This window comes from Carlito syrichta, unplaced genomic scaffold (genome assembly GCF_000164805.1).
Source record: "Carlito syrichta isolate Samal-C Ts95f unplaced genomic scaffold, Tarsius_syrichta-2.0.1 Scaffold135908, whole genome shotgun sequence".
Classification (NCBI taxonomy): domain Eukaryota; kingdom Metazoa; phylum Chordata; class Mammalia; order Primates; family Tarsiidae; genus Carlito; species Carlito syrichta.
Genome location: NW_007080004.1, coordinates 148,196 through 158,460, shown reverse-complemented (window position 1 = coordinate 158,460; position 10,265 = coordinate 148,196). Strand labels below are relative to the sequence as shown.

General features: G+C 45.2%; 1 pseudogene; it reads left to right on the top strand.

The window, feature by feature from the left end:
- The first annotated feature begins 4,191 nt into the window (after window positions 1–4,191).
- On the top strand, window positions 4,192–5,046 carry LOC110594776 (annotated as a pseudogene).
- Window positions 5,047–10,265: the final 5,219 nt, after the last annotated feature.

Here is a 10,265-nt window from a genome sequence, read left to right as displayed (position 1 = left end):
ACTCACCTCAGTCTCCCAAAGGTGCGGGATTACAGGCTGAGCCACCGAGCCCGGCTTCAAGGGCATCTTGACCAGGCACAGAGGATCTTGGCCAGGGGCCATCCTCCCAACCACAGAACAGTCATCAGCAGGGGATTGGAAGTGGGACATGTGCCTGCATTTTTTATTTTTTTATTTTTTAATTTTTGAATCAGAGTCTCACTCTGTCACCCAGGCTAGAGGGCAGTGGCACACACATGGCCACTGCAGCCTCAACCTGCTGGGCTCAGGCAATCCTCCTGCCTCAGCTTTCCAAGTAACTGGAAGTACAGGCACGCCCCACCACACCTGGCTAATTTTTTTATTTATTGTAGAGACACAGTCTCGCTAAGCTGCCCAGGCTAGTCTCCAACCCCTGAGCTTAGGCAATCGTCTCACCCCAGTCTCTCAAAGTGCTGGATTACAGGCATGAACCACCGTGCCCAGACAGGTGGACATTTTTTAATGTAGTTTTTCCACTTCTCACTTCCCAGAGTGTAGACTGATGCATAAGTGAAATACATACTTGATACTTGTTGCGTTAGTGAATTGAAGGAGGCTCAAAGATTTTTTCTTTTTTGAGTTGGATTCTTTCTCCATTGCCCAGGCTGGAGTGCAGTGGCATACTCACGGCCACCCCAGCATCTACCTGCTGGCCTCCGCCAGTCCTTCTGCCTCAGCCTTCCAAGTAGCTGGAACTACAGGTGTGCACTATTATGCCTGGCTAATTTTTTATTTATTGTAGAGACAAAGTCTCGCCAAGTTGCCTGGGCTGGTCTCGAATCTGCGGGCTCAGGTAATCCACTCGCCTTGGCCTCCCAAAGGGCTGAGATTACAGGCTGAGCCACCGAGCGCAGCTTTTATAATAATTGTATCTCACATGTATTGAGTGTTTTCTATATGCCAGACTCAATTTTCATAACATTTAATAATAAAACTTATTTCTTTTATTTATGTATTGATTTTTATTGTTTTAGAGGCAGGATCTCACTTTGTTGCCCCAGCTGGAGTGCAGGTAGCACAGTCATAGCTCACTGCAGCCTTAACTCCTGGGCTCAAGTGATCCTCTCACTTCAGGCTCCCCAATAAGTAGGACTATAGACATACATCACCATACCTGGCTACTTTTTAATTTTTTTCTAGAGATGGGACTCACTGTATTGCCTGGGCTGCTCTTGAACTCCTGGCTTCAAGCAATTCTCCTACCTCAGCCTCCCAAAGTTCTGGGATTACACATGTGAACCATGAACCCAGCCTAAAACTGTTACTTGTATTTTACAGATGAGGAAATTAAAGTTCAGAGAGTTTAAGTAACTTGCCCAAGTTTGCATTGTTGATAAAAGATGCCAAACTCTGTAAAATATTTTAGAAAGTTTATTCTGAGCCCAATGTGAGTGGCCAAGGCCCCATGGCACAGTCCCAAGAGGTCCTGAGAACATGTGCCCAAGTTGGTTGAATTACAGATAGGCTTTATACCTTTTCAGGGAGACAGAAGTTACAGGAAAAACATAAATCAGTACATGTGAGATTCACATTGGTTTGGCTGGGACGAAGAAAGAAGCTCCGTCTGAAGGATTTTGAAGTCAGTAAAGGAAGTGCTGAGTTCAGATAAGGGGAAGTTGTAGGAAGCCAAGGTTCTCCATATGTAGATGAAGCCTCTCAGGTGACAGCCCTTAGAATAAGTGGCAAATGTCTGTTACTCAGACTTTAAAGGTGTAGGCTGAGGCAGATTGCCTGAGCCCTGCCTTGGCAACACAGTAAGATCTGTCTCTACAAAAAAATTTTTTTTAAATTAGCTGGACATGATGGCATGCATCTGTAGTCCCAGCCACTAGGGAGGCTGAGGTGGGAGGATCATCTGAGCCCAGGAGGTCAAGGTAGCAGTGAACCGTGATCGTACCACTGCATTCAAGTCTGGGCAACAGAGTGAGACCCCAACTCAAAAAAAAAGAAAATGGTGTGAGATACTCAGTGAACCCCTCCTGGATTTGGGAAGGCCTGGAAGCATGAAGATCCGGCTGAGTGACTGCAGGATCTCTACAATGTAAATATTTCTCCACAACAGATGACTTTGCAGAGCTATTTTGAGATATGTTGAATATATTTGGGGTTAAAATATGTGCAGTTCCTTTCCATCATGTGATGCTCTACCATAGTCAGGTTGGCATTTGGGATCTTCTTGCCCGAGTCTGTCATTTTTATGGTCTCTGTTTCACTGTTAATAGCTGGTCATTTGGGCCCAAACTCTACACACAAGAGGGAATATGACTGGGCAGGTGTTCAACCTCCTCTTCTATCCTGACCTGGGAGTGGGGTAGGCTGCCAGTTTGGCCTGCAGTAAAATGTCTGAGTGCTTCCTAAAACCTGCCTGCTGGAAATTTATCTATGTTTAACTTGTGCTAGATCCAAAGTGTGTCAGTCTAAGTAAAAATGGCTGTGCTGAGGCAAAATGTGAACTGAGTTTATTCTAAGTTTCTCAGGTCCCTCCTTTCATTTCCCGCCTCTTCCTATTCCAAAAATATTCTTATTTGTACCTGGAAACAGGGACGTAGGTCAGGCTTCTGCATCTGGTTCCTGCTGAGTGGGGGTCATAGAGCTATCTCTACCTGTCTAGAGCTAGAGGAAGGGATGAGAGGATAGGAGCCCGTGGAGTTAAGTATCTTTAGTATCTGTATACAAAGCACTGTGTACAAACGTATACTATTAGAATTAATTCTAGTAATAAAGGCCATTATAGACACTGATATGGCATATTGAGGCTTTGATGTCTGGTAAATTGTATTTATAGTTACCCCAGTGGGCTTGATATCCACTACAGGAGTGCAGGCAGTTTCCACTATTGCACCAGTGAATTCTTGAGTCTATATGTGGATGTCCCTGCAGCTTGTCCTCAAGTTTCTTTGGGTCGTGATAACGTACAGACAGTTATAAGGAGTTTTATTAATAATGACTTTAACAAAGAAATACAGCTACTTTGACAAAGTCTGAAGAAGAAAAGATTGAAAACATTAGAGATAGTTAGGTTGTAGCTTAAATTGTAGGAAATAATAGTGAACAAAAGAATTTAAACAGGTAAACGTTGGCAAGAGAAAACTGTCCCTTTTGTTTTTATAATAGGTCTGATATACCTTCACAATGATTGATATGCTGGAGGGTAAAGCCCAGGTAACCTCTGCTCCAGAGAGATGGGAAATTGACATCTCTCCGCTTTTGATGAGAGGAGTGGGATGGTATTGGCCTTCTGACTGGGAAATGTTATCTTAAAGTTTAACAAAAAAAATTAGTAATACTTTAAACAAAAAATTATTTTGTTATCCATCCTATATTGGATTAGTAATCCTTGTGCCTGGAAAATTATAAAGTCATTAGTAATTTGGCACCGAAGAGCACTATAGCTAATCATAAACCGCTGTGAATGAAACCAATTTACTTGTTTTGCAGGTAGTTGGCCAGCAGGGTGGAGGTGGGTGTGGTTCCTGAAGCTTTTGTTTTTTACTCCAACCGAGAGAGACTAAATTAAGAACCTAGGCCTGGACATGGTGGCTAAACCAGTAAAACCAGCACTTTGGGGGGCTGAGGTGACTGGATTGCCTGAGCCCAGGGCTTGGAGAACAGCCTGGGCAACTTGATGAGACCTCATCTCTACAATAAATAAAAAAATTAGCCAGGGATGGTGGTGTGCACCTGTAGTTCCAGCTACTTGGAAAGCTGAGGTGGAAGGATCGCCTGAACCCAGCAGGTTGAGGCTGCAGTGGCCGTGACTGCACTCCAGCCTGGGTGACAAGAATGGTACTTCAACTCAACAACAACAAAGAAAAAAAGGCAGCCGGGCTCGGTGGCTCAGCCTGTAATCCCGCGCCTTTGGGAGGCTGAGGTGAGTGGATTGCCTGAGCCCGCGGGTTCGAGACCCGCCTGGGCAGCGAGACCTCATCTCTACAATAAATCAAAAAATTAGCCGGGTGTGGTAGCGCGCGCCTGTAATTCCAGCTACTCAGAAGGCTGAGGTGGAAGGATCTCCGGAGCCCAGCAGGCAAGGCTGCAGTGGCCAGGAGCGGCCACTGCACTCCAGTCTGGGCGACCGAGTGAGACTCCAACTCAAAAAAAAAAAAAAAAAAGGCAAGACCCGAGCTACTGGTAGAAGCTGGAAAACCAGGGAGACTGTACCACAGAAGAATGGACATGCTTGATCTCTTAGAAGAAGCAAGCAGGTGTTGCCTCTGTGAAGACTATCTTGAAAAACCATGTACCTGAAGTGTGGATGCATCTTCTGCTTCAGCTGCATCAATTCACTGCAGAAGGAACCTGAAGAGAAGGGTGTATTGTGTCCCTTCTGTGTCGTGGCTTCTCAGAAAGACAATAGGCCCAATCGACATCTGGGGAGGCTGGTTTCCAACATCAAGGAACTGGAGCCCCAAATTAAAACTGTCCTAGATGAACCGAAGGATGCGCAAGTTCCAAGTGGAAGTGAACTTTGATGTTGACATTGCCAACAACATCCTGCTCGCTTCTGACCACAGGAGCTTACATTCTGTGAGCATGTCCTACAGAATCGGCAAAACCTGGCTGAGAGATTTGTCTTAGCAGTTTGTGTCCTGGGCTCCCCTTGCCTCACTGCTGGCCATCACTACTGGAAGGTGGATTTGGGGACAAGTGGAGAATGGGACCTCAGAGTCTGCAGAGAATCTGCTCACAGGAAGGGGACAGTCAGACTGACTACGGAGCGGGGATTCTGGACTGCGAGTTTGAGTGAGGGAGGCTTCTTTGCCAGCATAGCATCTCCAGCTTCCCTCTTTGTGAACCCCAAGTTACAGCAACTGGGGATTTTTCTGGATATGGACATGGGAAGCATTTCCATTTTCCATCTTGAAGATGGATCCCATGTCTTTGCATTCATGGGCCTTTCTGCAGAGGAACTGCTGCGCCCTTTTTTTTCCTTCCACTCTCCTGGATGAGGGTGTCCTGAGTATCTGTCCTGTGATGAATGCAGGCACTGTCGACCTTCTAGCCCATATGGAAGAGGATGAATAAGCTTCCGCTGCAAAGAAACATGAAAAGTACTCTGTTCAGACCTAGGAACTTTCTGCTTGGTATCAATATTACATAAAGTCATAACAGTAAAAGACAATTCCATGATGTAATTAACCTGATTAGATTCACTATGAACTTTCTTTTTTCTTTTTTTTTTTTTTTTGAGTTGAGTCTCACTCTGCTGCCCAGACTGGAGTGCAGTGACCGCTCCTGGCCACTGCAGCCTCGACCTGCTGGACTCCAGCGATCCTTCCACCTCAGCCTTCCGAGTAGCTGCAACTACAGGCGCGCGCTACCATGCCCGGCTAGTTTTTGATTTACTGTAGAGACGAGGGCTCGCCAAGTTACCCAGGTTGGTCTCGAACCCGCGGACTCAGGCAATCCACTCACCTCAGCCTCCCAAAGCGCGGGATTACAGGCTGAGCCACCTAGCCCGGCCTGAATTTAGTTTCAATATTAATGATATCACCATAAAACTTGTTGAGTTTTGTTTTTATATGTTGTTTCCTATAGATATGTCCTGTATTCTCAGATCAACTTACAAATGCTTTGTTTATTGTCTCTGCAAGTTAAACTGAAGGTATTAAGGACATTATGAATTAAATTTTTGGATGTTTAAAAAAAACCTGAAGTTTAAAATTTTATTTATTTGTTTGTTTGTTTATTTTGAGTTGGAGTCTCACTCTGTCACCCAGGCTAGAGTGCAGTGTAATGCTCACGGCCACCGCAGCCTCGACCTGCTGGGCTCCAGCAATCCTTCCGCCTCAGCCTTCCAAGTAGCCAGAACTACAGGCATGCGCTACCACACCTGGCTAATTTTTTATTTTATTGTAGAGACGAGGTCTTACCAAGTTGCCTGAGCTGGTCTGAATCTGTGGGCTCAGGCAATGCACTCACCTTAGCCTCCCAAAGTGCTGGGATTACAGGCTGAGCCACCGAGCCTGGCCAGAAGTGAGACTTTAATGATGTTCTTGCAAGATCAGGTGCCTGGTGGGCAGGCACACCCAGAACAGTTACAACCAGCATTTTATCTCCTACTTTGAAAATTCTTCCACAGTTCCTCATTTTTTGTGTTACAGGTATTATTTCCCAGATGTCACCTAAGCAGTTTTGGGTCCAAGTAAGGTTGAAATAAGAACTTGTTGCTATTTGATTGGAGGGGTTCAACTTCCTTATTTCTAAGTAAGTTTAATTTCCCCAAGATGAGGTGACTGTTACCATGCCTCCCTTTGTTCTGTCTTTTGGTCACATCAGCAATGAATCGTTTATTGTCCTTCAACTACATGACTATCACCATGCCTCTCTTTGTTTCGTCTTTTGGTCATGTCAGCAAACCTTACTTCATTATCTGGAAATGAATCATTTATTGTCCTGCACAAGGGAGACTAACCGAATTTATCTCTTCCTACCCCTCTTTGTTGTTTATAGGAGAAAATTCTTTTGGAGATTGTTAATTAAAAGGCTCATGTTTTGGTCTCTGATTAACATTTTGGCCTACCATTAGTGTAATTAATATTAATGGTAAATTCATAGAACCTTTTTGTAGCCTTGAGTGTTCATAGGATTTCTTTCACTTTTGTTGTTGTTGTTGTTGTTGTTGGAGTCTCACTCTGTCATCCAGGCTGGAGTGCAGAGGAATGCTCACAGCCACAACCTCGACCTGCTGGTCTCAGACGATCCTACTGCCTCAGCCTTCCAAGTAGCTGGAACTACAGGTATGCGCCACCACGCCCGGCTAATTTTTTGATTTATTGTAGAGACAAGGTCTCGCCATTGTTGTCCAGGTTGGTCTTGAACCCATGGGCTCAGGTAATCCTCTCGTCTCTACCTCCCAAAGTGCTGGGATTACAGGTGTGAACCAACATGCCTAGCCTTTTCACATTTTTTTTTAGAAACTGGCCGGGCTCGGTGCAGGTTATAATCCCAGCACTTTGGGAGGTAAAGACGAGAGGATTACCTGAGCCCACGGGTTCAAGACCAACGTGGACAGCATAGCGAGACCTCGTCTCTACAATAAATCAAAAAATTAGCCAGGTGTGGTAACAGGTGCCTGTAGTTCCGGCTACTTGGAAGACTGAGGCTGAAGGATTGCCGGAGCCCAGCAGATTGGTACTAGGGTTGCCATGAGTATGCCACTGCACTCCAGCCTTGGCAATAAAGTAAGACTCCAACTCAAAAACAAATCAAAACAAAACAAAAAAAACCCTCCCACATACCATTTTCAACATACTCATACCATTTTTCGACATGCTTGGAACTTCTATTTTTGTCCTATACTTTCCTTCCTTTAAATAGTCAGCCATTCTATGATAGAACAAAAATGTGTCATATGAGATTCTTTCCTTTGCAAAATTATTTATCTTTCTTTTATTATTCCTTACCAAAACATACCTTTATACCAGCAACTTTCTTTACATCTTCCCTTTGCTTTCTGGTTTCTTTCTTTACCTTTTAGATTACTTTGTATTAATCTTTAGTAATTCTTTTTTTTTTGAGTCGGAGTCTCACTCTGTTGCTCAGACTGGAGTGCAGTGTCACACTCCCGGCCACCGCAGCCTCAACCTGCTGGGCGCCGACGATCCTTCCGCCTCAGCCTTCCAAGTAGCTGGAACTACAGGTGTGCGCTACCATGCCCAGCTAATTTTTTATTTATTTATTGTAGAGATAAGGTCTCACCAAGTTACCCAGGTGGGTCTCAAACCCGCAGCCTCAGACAGTCCACTCACCTTGGTCTCCCAAAGTGCTGGGATTACAGGTTGAGCCACCAAGCCCGGCCTTTAGTAACTTGTGATTAAGAGTATTACATGATTCCAACATGAATGACCAGGACCAAGTGGCTGGCAACTGTGTTAATTAGGAAATTAATTTGAACCAGGTGCAGTGGCTCACACCTGCAATCCCAGCACTTTGGGAAGCAAAGATGAGAGAATTGCCAGAGCCCACGGGTTCTAGACCAGCCTGGGCAACATGGCAAGACCTCGTCTCTACAATAAATCAAAAAATTAGCCAGCCGTGGTGGTGCATGCTTGCAGTGTCAGCTACTTGGAAGGCTGAGGTGGAAGGATCACCTGACCCCAGCAGTTCAAGGCTGCGGTGGCCACGAGTGTGTCACTGCACTTCAGCCTGGACGATAGAGTGAGAACGCCAACTCAAAAAAAATAATAATTAATTGGGTTCCAGCCTCCTAATATTTACCTGGGGTTTGTTGGGGTGATGGTGAGCCAGTGCAAGGCACTTTAGCAGATTTCCAGATTTCTGAGCCAGGTGTTTTCTCCTCCCTTCAGAAGAGAGTGTGCCTGCTTTCCAGTGGCTCTTTGGCTTGCACAGTGGACAAGGTCCAGGAGGTTTAGGCCTCTTTGGAGTAACTACGCTTTTAGTACCCCACAGACTGTACCTACAAGCAATGGACACCATCTCTTTAGTAGGTTTATTCTTTTTTTTTTTTTTTTTAGTTGGAGTCTCACTGTGTTGCCCAGGTTGGAGTGCAGTGGCATGCTCATGGCCACCGCAGCCTCAACCTCCTAGGCTCAGGGGATCTTTCTGCCTCAGCCTTCCAAGTAGCTGAGACCACAGGCATTATCACCACACCCGACTAATTTTTTGATTTATTGTAGAGACAAGGTCTTGTCATGTTGCTCAGGCTTGTCTAGAACCCTTGGACTAAGGAAATTCTCTCGCTTCCACCTCCCAACGTGCTAGGTTTACAGGCATGAGCTTCTGCACCTGGTGCCGGTTCATTCTTACCAGATCTCTGATGGGCAATTAGAGTTTTGTCACTAATGGTCACTGCCACTTGGGATGCCTCCTTGGTCCTCTGGTTCTGCATTCCTCCATTTTGGCACCCTGTTGCTTTTCTTTTTCATCTTCTTTTTTTTGTTTTTTTTGTTTGTTTGTTTGTTTTTAGCTAGGTGTGGTGGCACATGCCTGTAGTTCCAGCTACTTGGAAGATGGAGGTGGAAGGATTGCCTGAGCCCAGCAGGTCAGACTGCGGTGGCCATGAGTGTGCTACTGCACTCCAGCTGGGCAACAGAATGAGACACCAACTCAAAACAAAGACAAAAACAATGCATCATTACCAGAAGCATAGATGCCAAGAAGAACAATTAGGACTAGACATGCTTAAGAGGCTAGAAATAATTACCAAGTCCTAACACTGGGGGGCCAGTGCTACTTCTTGCTAATGATTAAGAGATAAAAGAATAGGTTATTTAGCAAAGTGTGGCAGGACTAGAGCTGAAACAAATAAAACGAAGATGGTTGTACTACTGCTAGAATTATTTTACCACATTTTTCTATTATAAGTTTCTTGGGGGTTCCTACCTTTCAATTCCAATATAGGGGCCCAGACTCTGGACCTGCATTTGTGTGTTTATTTTATAGAAAAACCAAGTAACACCCTTAAATCTCTATTTTTTGTAAAATTAATCTTTCATGGCTTCTTTAAACCTCCAGTTTTATGTTTAAAATTTCATTTCAGGACAAAAATATACTTTCTTTTCCAACTTTCTATCTCTATTTAGTTTTAGCTGTCATTTACATTTCTTAATATAATTTAGGCCAGGCTCAGTGGCTCAGCCTGTAATTCCAGCGCTTTGGGAGACTGAAGTGAGTGGATTGCCTGAGCTCATAGGTTCGAGACCCACCTGGGCAACTTGGCGAGACCTCATCGCTACAATAAATCAAAAATTAGCTGGGCGTGGTAGCGCGTGCCTGTAGTTCCAGCTACTTGGAAGGCTGAGGCGGAAGGATTGCCGGAGCCCAGCAGGCGAGGCTGCGGTGGCTGGGAGTGGCCACTGCACTCCTGCCTGGGCGACAGAGTGAGATTCCAACTCAAAAAAAAAAAAAATTGCCGGGCTCGGGGCTCAGCCTGATCTGATTTAATTAATTAATTTATTTTAGTTGGAATTTCACTCTGTCGCTCAGGCTAGAGGGCAATAGCATGCTCATGGCCACTGTAGCCTCAACCTGCTGGGTTCAGACTGTCCTTCCACTTCAGCCTTCTAAGTAGTTGGAACGATTGCCTGAGCCTAGCAGGTCGAGGCTGCGGTGGCCATGAGTTTTGCTACTGCCCTCCTGCCTGGGCAATAGTGAGACGCGGACTAAAAAAAAAGGTTGGGTACGGTGGCTCATGCCTATAATCCCAGCACTTTGGGAGGCCAAGGTGAGAGGATTGCCTGAGCCTATGGGTTCGGGACCAGCTTGGGCAACTTGGTGAGACT